This window comes from Myotis davidii, unplaced genomic scaffold (genome assembly GCF_000327345.1).
Source record: "Myotis davidii unplaced genomic scaffold, ASM32734v1 scaffold166, whole genome shotgun sequence".
Taxonomy (NCBI): Eukaryota; Metazoa; Chordata; class Mammalia; order Chiroptera; family Vespertilionidae; genus Myotis; species Myotis davidii.
This window is the reverse complement of record NW_006297385.1, coordinates 343872-355183: the sequence shown is the minus strand read 5'-3', so window position 1 is coordinate 355183 and position 11312 is coordinate 343872.

Genomic DNA, 11312 nt, shown 5'->3' with positions numbered 1-11312 from the left:
AGACTTATATGGAAAAAACTACAGGACACTGAAAAAAGAGATAGAGGAAGACATGAACAGATGAAAGAACATACCGTGTTCATGGATTGGTAGAATCAACATCATCAAAATGTCCATACTACCCAAAGCAATCTATAGATTCAATGCAATCCCCATTAAATTACCAACGGCATATTTCGCAGATCTAGAAAGAATGTTCCAAAAATTCATCTGGAATAAAAAAAGACCTTGAATAGCTGCAGCAATCCTGAAAAAGAAGAACAAAGTAGGTGGGATCTCAATACCAGATATCAAACTGAAAGAAAGTGAAAGCTTCCTGAAGAAGACATCATCTCTCTCTTTTTTTAAAAAATAATTTTTATTTCTTCAAATATTACAAAGATTATTACATATGTCTCCTTCACCCCCCCCCTTGACATTCCCACGGCCCCTACCCGCTAGTGTCTTGTGTCCATTGGTTATTCTTATATGCATGCATATAAGTCCTTTGGTTGATCTCACCCCCCCAGCCCCCCAAACCCTCCCCAGGCTTCCCACTGTAGTTTGACAGTCTGTTCAATGCTGCTCTGCCTCTGCATCTACCCCTGTTCATCAGTCTATACTGGTCCCCATTATCTGTCCCAACCTCACTGGAGCCGTCCCAGCCTCACCTGGGCCGTTTCATCCTCACCAGGGCCATCTTGACCTCACCGGGGCCATCCTGACCTCATCGGGGCCGTCCAGACCTCACTGGGGCCATCCCTACCTCACCGGGGCTATCCTTACCCCTCACTGGGGCTGTCCCGACCTCACCGGGGCCGTTTCAACCTCACTGGGGCTGGACATCATCTCTTTATCTAAAAAAAAAAAAAGCTACCTTCAACATATTCCAGAACCAGACCTTTATGGCAATGGGCAGCAACCTGAAGAAGGGCAAGGAATGTAAGAACTCCAATTTTACATAAAACAAAGGTTCTAGATCACAGGAGGTCATCTCAAGCAAAGGATATAAAAATTCTAGAAGTATGCTGTGACTTTCTTGCTGTTTTTATTTGATTTTTCACTTATTCTGCATTTGGCAAATGGCCATAGTAACTGCCATTTATGAGAAAATACTTTAAAAAATATTTATTTCAGAGAGGAAGGGAGAGGGAGAGAGAGATAGAAACATCAGTGATGAGAGAGAATCACTGATCGGCTGCTTCCCACATGCCCCACACTGGGGGATCAAACCCAAAACTCAGTTCATATGTTGACACTCAACCACTGAGCCACAGTGGCTGGTTGGAAAAATACTTTTAAGTATAAGGTCCATACATAAGCCAGAGTGGATGATAGCACTATATATTCACTGTTGTTACACATTTTTAGATTGTTGGTTTGTCATGAATCTAGATAGTTTCTCCTGCTGCCCACTTATTGTCACTTTGCAGAGTTTATACTACAGAGCAGTGTCAGTGCCTTTGAAAATACACAACTCATTCTTATTATAGCTGCTTGCATTTATATTCCAAGATGAACCTTTTTTGTACATACTAAAGGTAAAATTTGGGGAATATATTTTATTTTAATTTTAGAAAGAGGATGTGAGAGGGAGGGAGAGAGAGAAAGAGAAAGAAACATCTATCAGTTTGTGCCCTGACCAAACCCACAACATGAGTATTTACTGCTCTGACTGGGAATAGAACCCGAGACCGTTCAGTGCAAGGGATGACACCCCCACCAACTGAGCCACACCAGCCAAGGCTGGGAATATATTTTAAAGGGTATTATACATCTGAAACTCGAACCTCTCAATAGTTTTATAAAACTTTAAATTTATTGATGTAATTATCTAATTAGTAAAATGATCCTGAGCTTTTGTATCAAATCCTATATAATAAAAGCCTAATATGCTAAGTGTCCAGTTATCCAGTCAACCAATCAAAGCATAATATGCTAAGTATATGCTAAAGATGCTCAACTGCTTGCTATGACATGCACTGACCACCAGGGGGCAGATGTTATGACTAGTAGGTTAGCTTGCTGCTGGGGTCCAGTCATTGGGGACTGAGCAAGAAGGGCTGGACTGAGCAAGTGGTCCCTCCCCAGCAGGCCAACCTCCCAACATCCCTCCCTGGCCCTGATCGCGCACCAGTGGGGTCCCTCAGCTTGGCCTGCACCCTCTCGCAATCTGGGACCCCTTGGGGGATGTCGGAGAGCTAGTTTTGGCTTGATCATGCAGCCCAGGCCAAGGGACCCCATTGGTGCATGAATTCGTGCACCAGGCCTCTAGTTTTATATAACATGATGGCCTTCCACGCTTCAGTATACCTTATTGTGGCTGATATGTTATAGTGATGAAATAAAATATGTCTAAAAGTAAAAACATCTAGGTATATAAGCCCTTTTTCTGGTGATAAGTACCTTTGAACCTGGGTATTATCACAGTATTTTCATGAGACTGTATTACATACTTGTTTAAAACTCTGCCTTCCCGAGGAAAAAATGATAAGGTTGAGTCATCCTACTAAAGATATTTCTTGCCCTGGCCAGGTAGCTCAGTTAGTTGGAGTGTTATCCTTGTATACCAAAAGGTTTTGGATTCCATTCGTGGTCAGGGCATGTACGGTAGGCAACTGAGTAATGTTTCTCTCTCACATTGATGTTTCTCTCTCCCTTTCTCTCTCTAAAATAAAGAAACATATCTTGAGGTGAGCATTTAAAAAAATTTTTTTTAAGCCCTGGCTGGTAGCTCAGTTGGTTAGAACATTGCCCTGATATGCCAAGGTTGTGGGTCCAATCCCAGGTCAGGGCACAACTAACAAATACATAAATAAGTGGAACAATAAGTCAGTCTCTCTCTCTCTCTCTCTCTCTCTCTCCATTCTTCTCTCTTTAAAATCAATAAATAAAAATTAAAAATATTTCTTAAGAAAATAACTAAATTTTTATATCTGAATATTAAAAATATAAAAATTTAGATAATTCATATTTCAAGGGATATTTGAATTCAGTGCCTTAGTATTCTCAGAACAATTAACTTTTTTTTCTTAGACAAGTATTTTTACCTTTTTATTGATTTTAGAGAGGGAGGGAGGGATAGAGAGAGAAACATCAATGTGAGAGGGATACATTTATCCTCCCATAGGCATCCCAACTTAGGACTTGAACCCGCAAACTAAGTATGTGCCCTGAACCAGGAATTGAACCAGTGACCTTCTGGTGTACCCAAGCAATGCTCCAACCAACAGAACCACACTGTCCAGGTTGAACAATTAACTTTTTTCTAAACAGTCTTAGGTATATATTTTTTCTTTTTTTGTACTTGAAATATTCTAAGTAAAGGTGATATTTACTCTTTTTTAATTTAATTTTTATTTTGGTTGAATTCAGAGAGGAAGGGAGAGAGAGAGAGAGAGATAGAAATATCAGTGATGAGAGAGAAACATTGATCGGCTGCCTCATGCATGCTCCCCACTGGGGATCTAGCCTGCAACTTGGGCATGTGCCCTGGACCAGAATTGAACCTGGGACCCTTTAGCTTGCAGGCTGATGCTCTATCCACTGAGCCAAACCAGCTAGGGCTCTTTTATTTTTTTAAAGAGAGTGAGGAAGAGAGAGAGATTGAGTGACTGAGAATGGAGCCGAAAACCTTTTGGTGTATAGGAGGACACTCCAACCAACTGAACCACCTGGCCAGGGCCTGACATTTACTCTTTAAAAAATTATTTATTTATTTATTGATGAGAGAGAGAGAGGTATTTGTTGTTCCACTTATTTATGCATTCATTGGTTGATTCTTGTATGTGTGCTGACCAGGGGTTGACCCTGCAACCTTGGTGTATCGGGACAATACTCCAAGTAACTGAGCTACTTGGCCAGGGAAAATAAAATATATCTATCTCTGGCGGGGTGGCTCAGTTGGTTGGAGCATAATCCTGTACACAAAAAGGTTTGATTCCTGGTCAGGACGTGGCCTGGGTTGTGGTTTGTTTACCGGAGCATGTACAGGAGGCAATGTTGTGGGGAGCCGATATAGGGTTAAGCCTCGGACTGACCTGTTGGCAAAGTCAGAAACAGGTCTTCCGAGTCTTAAACAACCCAATCTGAGAGGTAGCCACTGATTTACACACGCTACCATTTAAAAAATTAAAAAGGGGGAATTTGCCAGAAGCCGGTCCATCCTTGGTGCTTGACACAGTCACTGCAGGGAAAGAAACATCTGCACAGCATATGTTACAAGGGACCTGGTGTATATGGCATACTGTTCTTAATATGTTTGCTCCCCTTCTTGGCCCTTTGTGTTTTAAACAAGACCACCTCCCCGAGAAAGGTTGTTTCCCCAGGTGAGGATTTTTAGCAGTAGGAATAATCTCAACAGAACTAGATTAACAAACGCCCTAACCTTTGGAATAGAATGGATAGGATTAAACTCAACAGAACTAGATTAACAAACGCCCTAACCTTTGGAATAGAATGGATAGGATTAAAATCAACTGGTATAAATACAGATGTAACAGGACAATAAAGACAGAACCTTGCTATGAGATCAACTGAACGCTGTCTCGGTGTCCTTCCCTCTTTGCCGACTCTGTCCATACCTTTGGGAGCCCCTGGACCTGCTGGGGCTGGACCCCAACAGATGGCGCCTGAACAGGGACCCCTAGGTAAGCCCCCCACTCGCCTAGGTAAGCCCCATTTTGGGAGAGATAGGACTCCACCGTGGGAAGAGGGTGGATAATCCTAGCTGACTCCGTCCACACCTTTGGGAACCCCTGGACCTGCTGGGGCTGGACCCCAACAGATGGCGCCTGAACAGGGACCCCTAGGTAAGCCCCCTACTCCCCTAGGTAAGCCTCATTCTTGGGAGGGATAGGACTCCACCGTGGGAAGAGGGTGGATAATCTTAGCTGACTCCGTCCACACCTTTGGGAACCCCTGGACCGGCTGGGGCTGGACCCCAACACAATGTATCAATGTTTCTCTCTCAAAGACATTGATGTTTCTCTCTCTCTCTCTCTCTCTCTCTCTCTCTCTCTCTCTCTCTAAAAATCAATAGTAATATTCTTGGATATGACTGGTTTGATCCCTGGTTGGAGTGTGTAGAGGAGGAAACTGATCATGTTCCTCTTTCACATTGAAGTTTCTCTCTCTTCCTTTCTCTCCCCCCACCCTCTCTCAAATCAATAAACATAGCCCAGCTGGTGTTATTCATGAACCAGGAGGTCATAGTTTGATTCCAGATCAGGGCACATGACCAGGTTGCAGCCTTGATCCCCAGTGGGGGGCCTGCAGGAGGCAGCTGATCAGTGATTCTCTCTCATCATTGATGTTTCTATCTCTCCCTTCCTCTCTGAAATCAATAAAAATATATTTTAAAATAAAATAAATAAAAACATATCTTTGGGTAAGCATTAAAATTTTTTAAAATATATTTTATTGATTTTTTACAGAGAGGGAGGGAGAAGGATAGAGAGTTAGAAACATCGATGAGAGAGAAACATTGATCAGCTGCCTCATGCACACCTCCTACTGGGGATGTGCCTGCAACCAAGGTACATGCCCTTGACCGGAATTGAACCTGGGACCATTCAGTCTGCAGGCCGATGCTCTATCCACTGAGCCAAACCGGTTTGGCAGCATTAAAATTTTTTAATGTTTAACTTAGCTTATGTCCGATTCTGAACAGTGTTGGTTTGTTTTCCCCCCTGAAACTATGTAAGTGCAAATAAAACCTTTCATTTTGTAACACACACACAAAAAAAGAAAAGAAAATATGTTAGTTACATCCTGAAGGCCCACAAGTAAAGCAAGTTCCAGGAGAAATGTTTAAAAGTACACTTTGCTTGAGATAATACAAAAAGGTAGCTAGTTAAGCACAAAACAATGATAGCTTAAATAACGTTGATCGTCACAAGATGTCTAGTTTCTGCTTTTTGCTTTAAAGATAACATCACTGTTGCTCAATTATGAGATATTTTGCAGAATCTTGGTTCCTCAACCTAGTTAGATCGCTCCACCAAAGTGACAGACACCAGACAAGATGATGTCAGGAATCAAATTAATCAGAAAAACAGTGAAGCTTACATAAGAACTAACCAAGGAGCTTCACCTTCAGCCCCTAACCCCTAAACCTCAATCTCTGCCTTTGAAACTCTTGATTAAAAACCTCTGGGGAATTTGGATTTTGAGCATTAGCTTCTGTTCTCCTGGGTGGTGCCATTTCAATAAAAATAGTTTATCTTCCTTCACTGCAAAGCCTAGTGTCAGTGTTCATTGATTTGCTGTGCATGGGTGGGCATGAACTCTCATTTGGTTCAATCATACTGGTATTTCTAATGAGAAATCTAATGTCATCATTATCTTTATTCCTCTGTCTTATTCCTGTCTTTTTCTCTGGATGCTTTTAAGCAGTTTCTCTTTTTAAAAATGTTTTGGCCCAACTGGGATGGCTCAGTGGCTGAATATCAACCTATGAAACAGGAGATCACGGTTCAATTCCTGGTCAGGGCACCTGCCCAGGTTGCAGGCTCCATCCCCAGTGTGGGGCGTGCAGGAGGCATCTGATCAGTGATTCTCCCTCACCATTGATGTTTCTATCTATCTCTTCCTCTCTGAAATCAATAAAAAAATTTTTTTTTAAAAAGAGTTTCATTTTTATCACTAGTTTTGAACAATTTGATTAAATTTTAGTTTAATTTTGTTCATGTTTTCTGGTGCTTGGGTTTTTTTGAACTTCTTGGATCTGTGGATTTGTAGTTTTCATCAGCTTTGGACGTTTTTTTTGCTATCACTTCTTCAAATATCTTATATCCCTCTCCCATTTTTTGGGTACTCATATTTGCCATGTATGAGGCTGCTTAAAATTGTCTCATAGTTTTGAGGGAGGAGGGCAGGATGTTAGCTGGCTGGAAGAGGTTAATGGGGAGAAAAGGAGGACCTATGTAATACTTTCAACAATAAAGATTAAAAAAGAGTAATAAGGAACAAAAAAGTCTCACAGCTCAACGATGCTCTTTCATTTTGGACAGTTTCTACTGCTATGTGCTCAGTAATCTATTTTTCTGCAATGTGTAATCACATCTAGTGTATTTTTCATCACATTACTACTGGGAAACCCCCAATTGGGCTCAGGTTGCCTGTCGCTGTGTCCAATAATGAAGGCAGGGTTGAATCGTATAAGGCGTTTATTGAGAAGGCCAGTCAACCAAAAAGACAGGGTGGTCACAAGCATTCAAATCCGGTCTAACAGCAAGGTGCAGGGGACAGGATTATAAAGGGAAAGGGGCTGGGGTGAGGCCAGCTCTGGAGACGTCAGCTATTGTTCTTTAGTCATCAGGCTGTTGATGAGATGGTGTTTTGACTTCTGGTGGGTCGGTCTGACCCTGTTTAGTATTGGTTCTTCTTGCTGGATTCACAGCTGAGTCACCTCTTTAATCGCTTCCCACAAGCCTTGAAATGGAAACTTAAGAAAAATGTAACTCCTATTCACATATAAGAAACTTAACCCCCTATTCACATAAGTATATGTGTTCTAAGATTGAAAATAATATATTATTTTCAGATTAATTCAGATGCTCTATCTCTAAGATTATAGGTCCCCCCTATCAACAGCCTCTGTCATTTTTATTTCTAGACATCCAGTTGTTCTTTTTTTTTTAATCTTCTGCCTAGCCAGAAGGTTGAGGTTCTATTCCCGGACAGGGAACATGCCCAGGCTGTGGGCTCAATCCCCAGTGTGGGGCGTGCAGTAGGCCCACTGGTTCTCTGTCATCATCGATGTTTCTATTTCTCTCTCCCTCTCCTTCCTCTCTGAAAGTAATAAAAAATTTTTAAAAATTTTCCACATCGCCTGGCCGGAAGTGGTTGAGCAATGACCTATGAACCTTGAGATCACGGTTCAATTCCCGGTCAGGGCACACGTCTGGGTTGCGGGGCTCAATCCCAGTGGGGTGTGCAGGCAGCAGCCAATCAATGATTCTCTCTCATTATTGATGTTTCTAACTCTCTCTCCCTCCCCCTTCTTCTCTGAAATCAATAAAAAAATTTTTTTTTAGCTCTAACCGGTTTGGCTCAGTGGATAGAGCGTCGGCCTGCGGACTGAAGGGTTCCAGGTTCAATTCTGGTCAAGGGCATGTACCTTGGTTGCGGGCACATCCCCAGTGGGGGATGTGCAGGAGGCAGCTGATCGATGTTTCTCTCTCATCGATGTTTCTGACTCTCTAACCCTCTCCCTTCCTCTCTGTAAAGAATCAATAAAGTATATTTTGAAAAAATTAAAAAAAAAAACTTCCACATCTCCAACTTATTTCTGAACATGTGGAATATAGTTGTGATAACTTTTAATGTCCTTTTTGATAAATCTAATATTCAGTTTCAATTATTGGTTAATTTCATTATCAGCTGTATTTTACTGCTTCATTGATTCTTGAAAGCCTGGTGTTTCTGACTCTGATTTTGATGGTTAGATGCTGAATATTTTGTTGTTGTTTGTTTTTTGACTATTTTTGTATTCTTATAAATTTTGTTGACTTAGTTCTGGGTTGTTAGGTTACATGGAGGCAGTTTTATGCTTTTGGGTTTTATATTTATGTTGTATTAGCTTAGACCTGAGCTTAATTGCTCTCTACAACTTAGGCAAGACTTTCTGGAGTATTTACCCAATGCCTCAATGAAGGAGAAGTCTTTCTAATCTGGCTGGTGGGGACAGGCACTATTCCAAGTGCCAGGCAATGTTCTTATTCTTTCAGACATCCCTTCTCCCTCAACACAGGTAGTTTCCTCACATGCATTGCTGATCAGCACCCTGCTCAATACTTGAGGGACCTCTGCAGATCTCTGGGGTCTTCTTGTGCAGCTCCCTCCTCTCCAGGTGTCTGTCTGTCTTGCAAACTCTTGCCCCTTTGCTCTCCCCTGACTCTCAGTTCTGTCTTTTCTCAACTCAGGGAGTCTGTTAGACTTGTAGTGAGGGAAAGAAATATTCCCCCCCCTACATTTCAAGGTTCTCCAGCTGGGGCCCTACAAATTAGATCCACAAGAGACAGTTTGACAAGAGAAAAACAAACAGAAGTTCAGTAACCTGTGCATCACACATACACATAGCAAAACTCTGATGAGTAACTCGAAGGAAAGGTTAGAGCTCAGGCTCACATAGCAGCTTAACAGAAGAACAAAACTTTTTAGAAGAAGTGATAAGACAAAGGGAAGGTAAATATATGGGGAACTAATGGAAGACAAGGGCTAATTGTAAGGTTTGTTGTGTAGATTCCTTTGGTGGGGTCTCTGGGATGTAAGATTAACTTTTGTTCTTCCTGGTAGAGATGGGAGTGGGGATACCTTTATAAATTTATGTCCTGCTTATAGGCAGATTGGAGAGGGCAGATAGTGTTTCTTGTATCGGCTTCCTCTGAACTGCCTTTAGCTCAAAATGATCCTATGCCATAGTGGTAAGTTTTTGGGTGGCATATTCTGCCAGACTCCACGTGGATTCTCACTCCCTGCTTCACAGCGTGGTAACACTCTCTAGGCTGTACCTGGGCACTCATAAAGCTCACTTCATTTGTTTGCCATCTCTCAGGGATCACTGTCCTTCATTGCCAGATATTCTGTATCTCCCAAACCATTATTTTATATATTTTATCTGTTTTCTTTGTTCCACTTGTCTCAGGCCGTAAGGCAAATCCAGCTCCACCTTGTCCAGAAACAGAAGTCTTTGTAGAACTTACTTTATTTATTTTTCTTTATTTTCCTGTCACTTTGACAAACTATTTTATTTATGAAAATCTGAAGCAGCCCAGTGGCATGGCTTAGTGGTTGAGCATCAACCTGTGAAAAGGAGGTCATGGTTCAATTCCCAGTCAGGGCATATGTCCCAATTGCAGACTCAGTCCCCATTGTGGGGTGTGCAGGAGGCAGCCAATCAGTGATTCTCTCTCATCATTTATGTTTCTATTTCTCTCTCCCTCTCCCTTCCTCTCTGAAATCAATAAAAAAATTTTTTTAAATATGAAACAGTACAAAACTCAGAAGCTGCACTTAGGTGCAATAAGCATGGATATGATGTTCAGCAACACTAGTCCCTTCCATAAATTGAATAATATTTAAGTTTGACAGTATAATAATCCTTAAGGGACAAATCATCAATTTTCAATACTGCCCTGTATATTGTTAAATAAGCAAGGCTAGAAGGATCAAGATACCGGCATAGGTAACAGCAGCACTCACCTCATCCCACAACCACATCAAAATTACAACTAAAATATAGAGCAATCATCATTCAGAACTGCCTGAAATCTGACTGATGGGAAGCCCTACAACTAGGAATTTAAAGAAGCCACATTGAGACTGGTAGGAGATGCAGAGCCATGAAATGGATTGGTCCAAAACCCATGTGTGGTGCTTTTTAATTAGGAGAGATATATTGGCTGCAGGGGGGTCCCTTTGAGGAATGAGGGGTTCCAGCCTCATATCAGACCCCTCAGCCCAGGATTCCAGTGCTGGGAAGTCCCCATAACTTTGGGATGTAAAAACCAGGGGGGATTGTGGATGAGTGACACAGAGGCTGCTGAAGTCCCAGGCAGTTCCTCTTAAAGGGCCTGCACGCAGACTTACTCAGACTCACTCCCTCTGCTCCAGCACTTGGGCAGCAGCTTCAAAGGAACCAGGGACATATGGGGAAGTACTAAATTGTCTGGCATCATGGCAAGAACTGGAGGATGGGGTGAGAGACAGCTTTCTACCAGACAAAAGTGCTGCAAGAGGTCATTGGTCCTTTGTTGAGACCTCCCCACTACAGAGTGGACAGGTAGGCACCATATCTGAGTCTCCATCAACCTGGCTCACACTGTTTGCCCCACCCAACTTGCAGGCTCATCCAAGTTGTTTGCAGTGGCTTTTCCATATGAAAGGTTTGTCCTGGCTCATGCTTCAGACTTTCCTAAAATCTCTCAAACAAGCAGCAGCTGGCCTCAGTATACCTTATATATCTTGCTAAGTGGCCCCAGGCCAGGCACTAGCAGAAGCCTGCCTTGGTTCACAGGTTGGCCTCTCCTTGGTACCTCTAAGTCCAACACAAGTGGCAACCATCTGCAGATCACTCTGTTGCTTATGCTGGGTGGCCCAAGGCAGGGTACAGGCAGTAGCTGACTCTGTACCTCACGGGAGGCCCCAAAGCCAACATACCCAGTGATCAGTTTCAAACCACACCAGATTACAATCCTACCACATCCACTATATCTGTGAGTGACACACTCAAGGGTAGACTCAGGGAGTACCAAAGCCCCACTGAAGCAAGTCCTACTTCATAAGATTGGCTCCTGCACAGCAGCTGGTCCTCACAGCTGACTGGCCTG